Raw genomic sequence first — 14,341 nt, 5'->3', positions numbered from 1 at the left:
ATTTAGTAGACAGTTCTAGCTATTTGTTAAAGCATGGCTTTCAGTCACCATTATGGATGTTTTTACTTCAGTCAGATATAATGGCGTTGAACTTCCTGAAAACTTGCAATAAAACAACAGTGAAAGTATGGCATAATGCTGATTTTCAGTGCAAAACATTGAGGAAATTCAGGTGTATGTGGCTTACACCTGTTTAAATACTCTGACTGAATTTCCTCAATTTGTTGCACCGATTCAACAAAACCTCTGCCAAACCCTCCACCAGTCATTAACATAGCCCATGCAAAAGAACAGAAAAGGCAAGTTTCCTACATCTGCACCGGTTAGAAACTAGAAACATGGGGCTAGATTTTACACTTTTGTGCAGATCGCCCCAAAATGGGCGTTATTTCCGGTGTGGGTGGTAAATATGGGTTTTCAGATTGCCGGCATGTCGCCTACTTTCAAACCCCTTTGTTTCCATTTTATAAAATGGCCGTTACCGCGAACGATCTGAAATGGGCGTGAGCGTTAAATCTCTCCGACCTTCTTCTGTAAAGTGTCGCCGTCATTAGCAACGGCATGGAACACTCAATTTCCGCGATTCAGGAGATTAAAGGTCATCATTACATGCGCTTAAGAGGAGACAGAGAGAGAGGGAGCTGCGAGGGAGTGAAGGTGTGTGTGGGTGTGGTGTGATTGCTTTGGGAGGAAGGAGGGAGAATTTCGAGCTTTATAGCAAATTGTGAATAAAAATCTTAGCTGTTACCAGCCAGATATTTTCCCGAATTTGGTGCGTATAATGGAGGGAGTGGCGGAAGCGAGACAGCATGCTGTGGAGACTGACGCTGGCAAGAGCAGTGAGGTGGGAGAGGAGCACACTAGAGGACGCAAAAGAGTGAGGAGGTTCTCGGACGAGGATAATGCCTCCCTCATGCAGGAGGTCGAGTCACGCTGGGGTGATTTGACACAGGGAGGGTGTGGGAAGCCCATCCCAAAGGATTACAGAGGGTATGGGCTGAGATAGCAGAGGTGGTCTCGTTGACCAACAAGGAGCGTGAGGGCAACCAATGCCGAAAGCGATGGAACGACCTTGTCGGATCCGCAAGAGTAAGTATTCTTCACTCAGAGAGTTGATAACCTGTGGAATTCTCTACCGCAGAGAGTTGTTGATGCCAGTTCATTGGATATATTCAAGAGGGAGTTAGATATGGCACTTACGGCTAAAGGGATCAAGGGGTATGGAGAGAAAGCAGGAAAGGGGTACTGAGGTGAATGATCAGCCATGATCTTATTGAATGGTGATGCAGGCTCGAATGGCCGAATGGCCTACTCCTGCACCTATTTTCTATGTTTCTATGTTTCTATGTTTACATTTATTTACATGTACTTATGAATTTATATAATTTGATTTGTAAGAGTCATGAGTGACCATCATCAGATGTGAGGTCTTTCACTTTTACCGGGCATGTTGTATTCAAAGCCTGCTGTCACGGTACACATCGTTAGGTAAAGAATGATAATTATCATAATAATCATGATTACATCTGTCGGTTATGTGTTGTATCAATCTCTGTGACAATACCTAGCAATGATATCACGCAATTATCTCATACCATGTCATCCTGTTACCTTTTACAGAAGAAGCTATCGAGGAATAGGTCTGAGCAGAGGCGAACGGGTGGGAGGCCACCAGTTATCAGCGACATCATTGAAATTGAGGAGTGGGTGCTGGCACTAGTGGGGGAGCAACCCCCGGATGGCCACGCAGGCAGCTGCAGACTCTGAAGTGATGTGACGTGAGTAAAGTATACACCATTGCGTGATGTAAAGTCAATAGATGCCACACACACTCATATCCGAACAATAATATATGATGATTTCTAAAATTGTCCTATAAATAATGCTGGCCTCATGAGAATCATTGCAATGCAGAATGTGTTGATGGTCATGAAATATGATGTCTGTGAAGAATTTGAGAGCAGTGATGCTTTTGTCGTGCATTTGCTGTGTGTAGCGCTGGACTCACCTTGTGACCCTAGCACCCGCTTCTCCTCTAATAACCTGTTTAGCAGCTCAGCCAACAGCACGTCCCAAGGCAAGACCACAGAGGCCAGAAGGTGGGGGCACAGGACCAGACTCACCGGACGATCCTGCATCTGGTGCTGAGGAGCTCCAATTCTCACCCGTCAAGCCGGTCTGTTCTCCACGGATGAGAGCGCTGACTTTGAGGAGCTTGCATCGACAGGCTCCAGAAGGCATTCCACCCCAAAGCCACCTAGTGCTCCTCCGGCCATTCCCACCTCCACTCTGGAGGTACCGACCCAAGCACCTTGCTACAGGGCACCACAGGTGTCCTCAGGACAGCGCTGACCCCACGGAGTTTTCATGGACACGGCAGGTCTGCTCCACAAGCGCCAGATGAGAGCGGAGAGATGGTACAGTTATCCAGGAGGACTGTAGCCATAGGTGACCAGATTATACATGGATTGGGGGCATATCCCGACAGCTGGCCAGCATCTCCGGCACCATGACGGAGTACGTTCCGCGGATGGCGGAGGCCCTGGAGGCGATAGCCAGGAACATTCGTGGCACAGGCCTCCCAGTGGTCCCGGAGCACAGCACTCCACCCTTAGGCTCCTCACCCCCATGAGACATGAGAGGCAGAAGCAAGATCCTGTTTCTGCATCTGATAATGTTGGCACCTCGGTACCCCCCCACTCCCGGATCCGTGCGACCACTGGCTCTGCCTTCATCCGCCCCCAATGAGGCTCAGCCTGAGAAGCTCCTCGGCCAAACGGCGTGGAACGAGGAGGGGAAGGGGTAGAGGTGGGGAGAAGAAGGGAGTGTTATATGAATAAAGAGTCTGACTGGATACTGTGAGCTCAAAGTAAAGTGTGACCTTAGTCTTTTATTGCAGGTCTCCAGAGTGCCTCTCCAGCTTGTGAGATCTCCTTAATTACCTGTGCTCCCAGGGGATTGTGGGATCCCTTGGGACTCCAGGGGATGAGCCCTCTGGTGGCAGTACAAGGTATAAACAAGTTTACATACATAACAGCCCTCCCCCCCGCACCCCCCAAAGTCAACAGAATAACTATTTACAAGGTGAGTCGATCTGGGGCCTTTCTTTCCCTGGTTGATCGTCTCGGTGCAAATGCTGGTTTTGGTGAATCGTTTGTTGGGCCCTCGCTGGGCTGTTGTGTGGCTGGCCTTGCTGGCTGCCTGGTGTGGTGAGTCCTGCTGGGCTGCTGTGGGTGATGGGTTATGCTTTGTGGCCAACCACGGTGTCGGTTGCCACTGGTGTGTATGTTGGGGGGTCAAAGAAGGTAGGGTCCAAAGTGGGTTGCTCAGGATAGTCTGTGAATCTGAGTATTATTTGGTCCAAGTGGTTCCGGTGAATGAGTCCATTTGAAAGTTTGACCCGAAACACCCTGCTCCCCTCTTTGGCCACAATAGTGCCGGGAAGCCACTTGGGACCTTGCCCATAATTCAATACAAATACAGTCATTGATTTCAATTTCGCGTAACACATTTGCGCTATCATGATATGTACTTTGTTGAATCAGGGTGAACTAACAAGAGCCTTGTCTTGAGCAGTTCAGCAGGTGGAATCCCAGTGAGCGAGTGGGGTCTCGTGCGGTAGCTAAACAGAACTCGGGATAGGCGAGTCTGCAGTGAGCCTTCAGTTACCCTCTTCAAGCCCTGCTTGATAGTTTGCATTGCTCTCTCTGCCTGACCATTGGATGCTGGTTTGAATGAGACAGATGTAACATGTTTGATCCGGGTCTTGAACTGTTTGAACTCGGCACTGGTAAAACATGGCCCGTTGTCGCTCATGAGTGGCAAACATGGCCCGCAGGCTTTCAGTGGTGGCAGCGGATGTGCTTGCTGAAATTATCTCACATTTAATCCATTTGGAGTACAACCACAAGTAACAGTTAACCCAAAAACGGGCCTGCATAGTCGACATGGACCCTGGACCACGGTTTGGAGGGCCACGACCATAAACTTAGCTGCTTCTCCCTGGGTGCATTGCTTAACTGCAAGCATGTATTACATCTGTGCATGCAGGACTCTAGGGATCTGGGGGATCTGGCTATCGCTTTCATCATTACGATGCCTGTATGGGTACTGTGGAGGTCATTGATGAAAGTGTATCTGCCCTTCTTGGGGACCACTACTCAATTGCCCCACAGAAGGCAATCTGCCTGTATAGTCATTTCATCTTCGCGCCACTGGTATGGCTTTATCTCTTCCTACATTTCCACTGGGACACTGGACCAGCTTCCGTGAAGCACACAATTTTTTACTAGGGACAGTAAGGGGTCCTGGCTCGGCCAGGTTCTAATCTGTTGGGCTGTGACGGGTGATTGCTCACTCTCGAACGCTTCCATAACCATAACTAAATCTGTGGGCTACGCCATTTCCAACCCCGTGGTGGGCAATGGCAGCCTACTGAGAGCATCAGCACAGTTTTCTGCGCCTGGCCTGGGGCGGATGGCGTAGTTGTATGCGGACAATGTGAGCGCCCATCTCTGGATGCGGGCCGATGCATTCGTATTTATCCCCTTACTCTCGGAAACAGGGATATTAGTAGCTTATGGTCAGTTTCCAATTCAAATTTTAGCCCAAACAGATATTGATGCATTTTCTTTACCCCATAGACACACGCTAAAGGTTCTTTTTCAATCATGCTGCAGGCTCTCTCAGCCTTAGACAGACTTCTGGATGCATAAGCAACCGGTTGCAATTTCCCAGATTCATTAGCTTGTTGCAGTCCACACCCGACGCCGTACGATGACGCATCACATGCTAGTACCAAACGCTTACGTAGATCATACAATACAAGCAATTTGTTTGAGCATAACAATTATCTAGCTTTTACAAAGGCATTTTCTTGGTTTTTGCTCCATACCCATTCATCTCCTTTATGCAGTAAGGCGTGCAGTGGTTCTAACAGTGTGCCGAGACCCGGTAAGAAGTTACGAAAGTAGTTCAAGAGTCCTAGAAACGACTGCAGCTCCATCACGTTCTGTGGCCTCGGTGTTTTCTCGATTGCCTCTGTCTTCGAATCGGTGGGCCTGATGTCATCCGCCACGATTCTTCTCCCCAGGAACTCCACTTCAGGCGCCAGGAAAACGCACTTCAACCTTAACCCCACGCAGTTGAGTCGACGAAGAACCTCCTCCAGGTTCTGCAGATGCTCAACTGTGTCCTGACCTGTAACCAAGATGTCGTCCTGGCAGACCACCGTGAGCGGGACCGACTTCAGTAAGCTTTCCATATTTCTCTAGAATATCGCCGCTGCTGATCGAATTCCAAACGGGCATTTGTTATAAATCAAGAGACCTTTGTGCATGTTGATGCAGGTGAGGCCCTTCGATGATTCCTTCAGCTCCGGCATCATGTAGGCCGAGGTCAAGTCCAGCTTCGTGAACGTCTTTTCTCCCTCCAGCGTAGCAAAACGGTCGTCATCCTTTGGTAGTGGGTATTGATCCTGCAGGGAGAAACAATTGATAGTTACTTTGTAATCACCACAGATCCTGACGGTGCCGTCTCCCTTAAGGACTGGAACAATCAGACTGGCCCACTTGTTGAATTCGATCGGCGAAATGATGCCCTCTCGTTGCAGCTAGTCCAGCTCGATCTCTACCCTTTCTCTCATCATGTATGGTACTGCTCTCGCCTTGTGATGGATGGGTCATGCACCAGAAATTAAGTGGAGCTACACTTTTTCTCCTTGGAACTTCCCGATGCCTGGTTCGAACAGCGAAGGGAACTTGTTTAAGACCTGGGCACATGAAATGTCATCAGTGGACGAGAGCGCTCGGACATCATCCCAGTTCCAGCGTATCTTTCCCAGCCAGCTCCTGCCGAGCAGCATGGGACCATCGCTCGCTGCCACCCAGAGTGTTAGCTTGTGCACCGCTCCATCGTAGGAGACCTTTGCAGTAGCACTGCTGATTACGCGAATCAGTTCCTTTGTGTAAGTTCTCAGTTTCGTGCGAATGGGAGTCAAGACTAGCCTTGAGGCCATGCTGCACCGCAATTTTTTGACAGTCTTTTTGCTCATAATGGACTGACTCGCACCCGTGTCTAGCTCCATTGACACCGGGAATCCATTTAATTCGTTGCTGAATGTGTGCACCCCATATACCTCTGCCTCCTCGGTCTGAGGCTCTGTTTCATCGTGATCTGCTGTGGATCTGTCTTCCTCTGCAACATGGTGGTTTTCAGGATTAACAGGGTTTGCAGCTCACTTGCACATACGTTGGAGGTGTCCCATTGTTCCACAGCCCTTGCAAACATACCCTTTGAAGCGGTATGAATGGAAACGATGATCACCCCCGCAGCGCCAACAAGGTGTTAAATGCCTTGTATTCATCACCCTTGATGGTGGACTCTGAGACATTTGCGGACGTGCAGCTGCAGGCATGTAGGGCCTGCCCTGTACGTTGCGATTTGAAAACAACATCACTTTGTTCACAGTACTTGTAGCAGCACTCGTGTGCTGAGAGATTTGCTTAGTATTGTCACTGGTGGCAATGAATGCCTGGGCTATCGCTATGGCCTTACTCAAGGTTGGGGTCTCTACAGTCAAAAGTTTGCGACGTATCACTTCATGCCCAATGCCAAGTACGAAAAAGTCTCTGAGCATGTGCTCCAAATGTCCTTCAAATTTGCAATGTCCTGCAAGGCGTCTTAGCTCGGCGACATAATTCGCCACTGCCTGGCCTTCAGACCTCTTGTAGGTGTAGAACTGGTACCTCGCCATCATAACGCTTTCCTTTGGGTTCAGATGCTCCCGGATCAGTGTGCACAAATCATCGTACAATTTCTCTGTGGGTTTCGCTGGAGCAAGCAGATTTTTCATGAGGACATAATTGGTGTCCCGCAGACGGTGAGGAGAATCGCCCTTCGTTTGGCAGCATTCACTCCTCCTTCCTGCTCATTGGCAACAAAGTATTGGTTGAGTCACTCCACGAAGGTTTCCCAATCATCTCCCTCCGAAAATTTCTCCAGGATGCCCACTGTTCTCTGCATCATTGGGTTCGTCATCTGTATCTCGTCGCCAGTTGTGATATATGAATAAAGAGTCTGAGGGATACTGTGAGCTCAAAGTAAAGTGTGACCTTAGTCTTTTATTGCAGGTCTCCAGAGTGCCTCTCCCGCCTGGGAGGCCTCCTTAAGTACCTGTGCTCCCAAGGGATTGTGGGATCCCTTGGGACTCCAGGGGAAGAGCCTTCTGGTGGCTGTACAAGGTATATACAAGTTTATATACATAACAGGGAGGGAGGAAGGAAAGTGAGGTCTATGTCCGCAGGTGATGGCTTTGTTATATCTCCATCTCGATGTATGCAATTTGTTGTAAGGTATTGAGGGAGGGGGTCACCCTGTTGGTTTGCATTTGTGTTCTGTGCTGCTGGACATGTTGACCATTTGATTGATATCAATGTTCTAAAATGTGGGGTGGGGATGGGATGTTTTTGCCCTTATGATACTTATCATTTCAGACCAATGGTCACATTAAATGTTTTTTATTCAACATAACCTTGTTGCGCATAGTCTCACATAGCTGGACTGTTACACACTGGTGATTCCTTAACATGAAAGGGAGTAATTACACTTAACTTGAATCAAATTAAACTTTAGCTGACACCAAGGTGATGCCCACCATTGATGTCTGACCTGCACACATACAGCAGTGTGTCAGGTTTCTCAATAACAGCAATGTTCTTTCAAGCAAATCGCTCATATATGAGCTGCTGACCTAAAAGTCATGCAGCTATGTGGGCCTTTCCTGCGGTCTGGAGGGGGGCGTGGGCATAGTTGCATAGTCAGCCTGATTGTCTGGCCCGAGGTCAGTGTCCAGCCCCTCGTCCTCCTCTTCCTCTCTCTCCTGAGGTGGACCATCAATCCCTTCTGGCAATTCTTGTCCCCTCCTGATAGCCAAGTTGTGCAGCATGCAGCACACCATCACAAATTGAGCTACCTGCTCAGGGTGGTATTGTAGCTCACCTCCTGAGTGCTCCAGGCATCTAAAGCACTGCTTAAGCACACTAATTGTTTTCTGGACAACATTGCGTGTGTCTCTATGGCTCTGGTTGTATCGGTTCTTGGCCTCAGTGTGGGTGTCACGCAGGGGGGTCATCAGCCAGGTGGCTAAGCCATATCGTTTGTCACCAAGCATCCAGCATTGACCTTGTGACTGACTGATAAACATGTCGGATACAGCGCTCTCATGCAGGATGTGAGCCTCATCGAAGCTGCCTGGACATTTTGCATTCACTGCCTTAATTATCTGGTTGTGGTCAACAACTAGTTGGATCTTCAGGGAGTGAAATCCTTTTCTGTTGCGAAAAACGTCTGGGTCCTGAGAAGGTGCCCGCATGGCAATGTGCGTACAGTGTATTGCTCCCTGCACCTTGGGGAACTTAGCAATGCGGTAGAATGCTCCAGCCCTGTCAGTTTGAGCCTCCGTGGTCATAGGGAAGCTGATAAAGTCCATCCTACGTGCGTACAGGGCCTCCGTGACCTGTCTATTGCAGCAATGTGTGGCATGCTGAGACATAGGGGAACTGTCGACTGCGGAGACCTGAAAGGAACTGGATGCATAGAACGACAGTGCTGCAGTGACCTTGACCTTGACAGACAGTGATGTCCTGAAGGTGCTGGCAGACTACAGATCTGCCCTGATGAGGTGGCATAGCTTACTGATAACCACTTTGTGGAAACGCAGTCTCCGAAGGCAGGTGTTCTCAGATAAGTCGAGGTAAGACCGCTTCTCCCTGTAAGTGCAGTGTGTGTGGTCTGAACCTCCTCCTCAGTCTGGCACATCTTAGATTGAGCACATAATGCTGTGGATTAGACGTTGTGCCATTTGCACTCTGCAGCATCTGCGTTGTAATCGATGCAGGCTGAGAAATGGCTGGCCCCATTCCAATAAAAGTATAATGCCGATTGTTCACAAGCAATAAAGTTCCCAATTAAGACGCCTTCAGTAAAACCCAATCGTCCACAGTATGAAAAGATGTCTGTTCAGATGGTCACATCACCTGAGAAGAACTCCAGATTAAATCCAAACTCCACCGAAGTTGAAGCAGCCTTTTCAATGAAGCGACCTGCGATTTACAAAATGGCGTCCACACCACTGTGATTAGTTCAGAACAGCTCAACTTTTTCAGAGCATTTTTTTCGGCGAGCGATATTGTGGGCGAGATGTTTACGGGTGCCAAAAGTGATGCTGGGCGATATACTGGGCATTAGTTTAGGCAAATGTGATCTTTACGACAAAAAAAAGCGGGCGGTCGGTATTATTGGATCTCGGCGTTAATTACATGCCGAAAGTAACGCTGGGCAATATTATGGCCGTTGGGTTTGCCAATTCTGATGATTCCGTCCAAAAAAAGTGGGCGGGCGGTATTATTATTTCTCGGCATTACGTACATGGCGAAAGTAACTTTCCATGATACGTGTCCGAGAAATGGGCGTCAGTTTCCATTTTGTGGCTAAATGGGCGATATCTGGACGTTACACCTCATTTCAGCGTTAAAATGGATATTAAGTGGGTGTTACGCATGCAAAAATAATGGACAATATAGCCCATAGAAACAGAAAGTTACAGCGCAGAAGGAGGCCATTTCGGCCCATCGTGTCCGCATCGGCCGACAAAGAGCCACATGGCCCTCGGTCAGCAGCCCTGAAGGTTACATATAAATCTATGAAAAATGAAGAATAGCGGACAGGTAAAGAGCATCCGGTCCAACCAGTCCGCCCCACACAAATGTGATACCCCATGTATCGCAACACTTTACACTCCACCCCACCCGGAGCCATGCGATCTCCTGGGAGAGGCAAAAAAATAGATAAAAACTCTGGCCAATTGGGGGGAAAAAATATGGGAAAATTCCTCTCCAACCTATCCAGACGATCAAAACTAGTCCAGGAGACCACTCAGGTTGTATTAGATTCCCTGAAGTACTTACCATTGCGCCAGCCAACAAGAGATTATCCAGTCTAATCCCACTTACCAGCTCTAGTTCTGTGACCCTGCAGGTTATGGCACTTCAAGTGCTCATCCAAGCACCTTTTAAATGTGGTGTGGGTTTCAGCCTCCGCCACCCTTCCAGGCAGCAAGTTCCAGACCCCCACAATCCTCTGCGTGAAGAAGCTTCCCCTCAAATCTCCTCTAAACCTTCCATCAACCACCTTAAACCTATGCCCCCTCGTAATTGACCCCTCCACCAAGGGAAATAAGCCCTTGCGATCCATGATATCCAGGCCCCTCAAAATTTTATATACCTCAATGAGGTCTCCCCTCAGCCTCCTCTGTTCCAAGGAGAACAAACTCAGCCTATCCAATCTGAACTCACAGCTAAAATTCTCTGATCCAGGCAGCATCCTAGTAAAGCTCCTCTGCACCCTCTCCAGTCCAATCACATCCTTCCTATAATACGGTGACCAGAATTCCACACAGTATTCCAGCTGTAGCCTAACCAGTGTATTATACAATTTAAGCATAACCTCCCTGCTCTTGTATTCTATGTCTTGGCCAATAAAGGCAATCATTCCATATGCCTTCTTAACTGCCTTATCCACCTGGCCTGCTACCTTCAGTGATCTGTGGACAAACACTTCAAGGTCCCTTTGTTCATCTACACTTCTAAGTGGCCTACCATTTAATATCTATATCCTTTCCTTATTAGCCCTCCCTAACACTTCTCCGAATTAAATTCCATTTGCCACTGTTCTGTCCACCTGACCAGTAGATTACTATCCTCCTGCTGTACATAACTTTCCTCTTCATTATCAACCACACAGCCAATTTTAGTATCATTTGCAAATTTCTTAATCATTGTAAGGGGGGGTGGTCACTAAGAGGGGGTCAGGTTTCCTTCTGACCAACTTGAGCAGTTCGAATTGCTCCCATTCCCTTGGGTTCCAGACTCTGGATTTATTTGGGGGGTGTGACAAAAGTGCAAAGGACACTGGTTTGATGCAAAGAACTTTGATTTTATTACAGTCAAGATAATACTAGTAAGAAAATACAAGGCCAAACTTACAATCACTCTAATAAAGGACAATACAAGGAAAGGTACAAGGTCAAACTATACTCACTCTAATAAAGCACCATACACTACACATTCAAAGGAGGTTACAATAAAATTATACCTCCCACCTCCCAATACCTAATTCTAGCTAGGTTAGACTCCAGGGCAGGCAGAGACTATGCTTACCAATCTTTTTGACAGTTAACGGTAAATCACAGTTGTTTTTCCCGTGATACCACGTTGACTGTGGTCAGTCGCAACTGCGATGGTGATGTTCTTCCTTCCTTCAGGACTTCAGGACGTCGAGGCTGGAGAAGTTAGTTTATAACTATCGCGTTGGTTTCTTCCTTGTTGTGATGACATACTCGCAGTATAGCACCTGGTGTAGTATGGCATCTGAGGTAGTAGCAGCCTTGTAGCTACCTAGCAACCACCTAACCTCTGTTGAAAACAGGGGCCAGTTATACGATTTCAGTGGTTCTAATCTTAGTGCCAAATCTCTTTAAAATCCTTTTCATAATTTTGGCGGGCTTGGTTCTTCTTTGTAATATTTTGTCGGGCTCGTTAAAAGTTGATATGTTTTGGGTGTGTTGATGTTCAAAAACTGTTTCCTGATGGAAATATTAGTTTGGTAATTGCAATGTCCTTTTGAGCTTAGTTTTCGCATACAGGCTGGATTGGGCCTCTTTGTGATGTATATGCTGAACTGGTTGTCCAGACCCATGTTGATGGGTAGCTACCTCTGGGTGACTTTGTGATGTTAATATCTCTTGTGGAGAAGGATTTCCGAATATTCATCCCTCCAGACAGGTTAACTTAGTTGTCACACCCAGGTACCTTCACTTAATTAGACTGTCTCTTGCTAGTTCCGTAGGTCCGCCCACAGCCTTGAGTTTGTCTTTTAAAATCCAAAATTCTATTAAAGTTCATAGTTTCTTCCATAAGCACTTTAGAGTTCCAAACTTTTCGGTAGATAGTCCCAAGTTAAATTTCCTTTCGAATGAGTCCAAACACAAGGGGGGTTCCTTGTGAATTTTGCATCCCTTCATCATACCCACTATATTCAAATCTGGATCATTGATATACACCACAAAAAGCAAGGGACCCAGTACTGAGCCCTGCAGAACCCCACTGGAAACATCCTTCCACGCACAAAAACATCCATCAACCATTACCCTTTGCTTCCTACCAGTAAGCCAATTTTGGATCCAACTTGCTACTTTGCCCTGGATGCCATGGGCTTTTAGAAACATAGAAATATAGAAACATAGAAAATAGGTGCAGGAGTAGGCCATTCGGCCCTTCGAGCCTGCACCACCATTCAATAAGATCATGGCTGATCATTCACCTCAGTACCCATTTCCTGCTTTCTCTCCATACTCCTTGATCCCTTTAGCCACATCTAACTCCCTCTGGAATATATCCAATGAACTGGCATCAACAACTCTCTGTGGTAGGAAATGCCACAGGTTAACAACTCTGAGTGAAGAAGTTTCTCTTCACCTCAGAACTAAATGGCTTACCCCTTATCCTTAGACTGTGTGTAAGGGGAGCTTGGGGTGTGGGTTCGAATCCACACTCTCCTTGAGTTCTGTACGTGCGATTTATGAGGCTGGGTGAGTAATGAGGCACCAGACACAGTGGGTAAGAGTACAAAATGGCTAATGTTGTTTATTTAGAATAGCAAACACAAAGATAGAGGGCCTAGGAAGAGGTCATAAAATGGCAGTGATGGCAAAACCTCATTCAACAACCCGAAAAATCTCACAACAGGGAAGGGGAAAACAAGAGGATAAAACATTCCACTCACACACAAACACACCTCCCACTCCCACCCGTCCTACCAATTCCTATCCTAAATTGAGTCTGTGAGGGGGTTCGGGCTATCCTCACAATCCTATCAACTCCGGGGTTCTGTAGCACTTATTTCAGCTCGGGGTCCCTCTGGGGTGGGTTTTATGTTGTTGTTCGGTTTTCCTCTTCGATGTTGCGTCAATTTCTTCTATCTGCCTCTCAGTTATCGTCAGACTACAGCTGTGAATCCAGGTTATTGAACCAGGTGTCCAGGTCTGCACAGCTCTGCGTGCCCCAGCCTGATGCTTCGGCTATTCTCACCCTGTCCAGTGTGTTCAGGGCTAACAGCAGCACCGGCTGTCACTTACCAACCAGGAGGTTGGCTCATGGGTTTTTAGTCTCGACCAAAATCAAAGTTTGCAAAACTCTCTCAGCTCCTTTTTGGTCCACAACTCCCTTTTTACACAACTCCTTTTCTCCACAACAGTCTTTTCTCCACAACTGTTTTTCTCCACTGTTTTCTCGTGATTCTGTGTCCTATATTTGTATTCAATTCAATTCTGGTCTTTTTGTGCTCAAACCCAGTGGGTGGTCCATTGTGTAAGTTTGGGCGGGGAGATAGCTTTGAATATTTAATCAGAAGATGTCACAGGTAAACGCAGGTGTGAGGACCAGGGTATTGTTTCAGAGCACATAGGTGCCTGAAAGTCTGTGGGTCCTTTGTTATAGTCCTGGGAGTCAGTGAGCCATTCCTGCAGTGATTCATAGTTTTGATTCAGAGCTATTGTCCATATTAATTAGGTAGATAATGGCCCACATTCGTAGTTTGATTTGGGGGTGAAGTCATTTTCAAACTGGGCCGGGGAGTCCTTATTGGTTGAAGATTTCCCCACTTCAGGCCCGACTCGACCCCTGATTGGCCTGCCAGAATGCACTTTTCCCCCATTGGCCAGTGCCTCGGTCTCGCTTGTGTATCCGCCCACACGTTTTCCCAGCCTGCTTTTACTTGGCCAAAAATGTTCATTTAGTGTATGGAACGATCCCATGTTAGTTTTCTTGTCATTACGGTGTTTCAAATGCGGCCGTGAATTTTCGAACCTAACACTCCCCCATTAAAACACTCTGTCTCAGGGTGTTTTCAGAATGTGGAGCAAAACCTTTTCCCTCTCACAGAGCCAATCTTCCCCAAATCTTACCTAAACCCACGATAAACATTAAAATACACCAATGGTATTCATTTGGAATCAATACAATACTGAAAATGTAAAATCTTAACCAATACCCTTCAGCAAAATCATAATACCACAAAATATCACACATTATAGTATTACACTGTTTTTTTTGGTGTTGTAGGGTGAAGTAATGTTTCTGGGATTTTGTACTGCTTTGAACAGATCTGTCAGGTGCTCTGGTAAAAAAAAATGGAATGTGGTATCCGAAATGTGCTACATAATTATCCATGCTATTAATCATTGATGCCCCGGTGTTGAAACCAGTAAAAACATAATTCCAGATCC

The sequence above is a fragment of the Pristiophorus japonicus genome, chromosome 1 (assembly GCF_044704955.1).
Source record: "Pristiophorus japonicus isolate sPriJap1 chromosome 1, sPriJap1.hap1, whole genome shotgun sequence".
Lineage (NCBI taxonomy): Eukaryota > Metazoa > Chordata > Chondrichthyes > Pristiophoridae > Pristiophorus > Pristiophorus japonicus.
The sequence above is the reverse complement of the archived record's forward strand: the minus strand, read 5'-3'. Positions refer to the sequence as shown.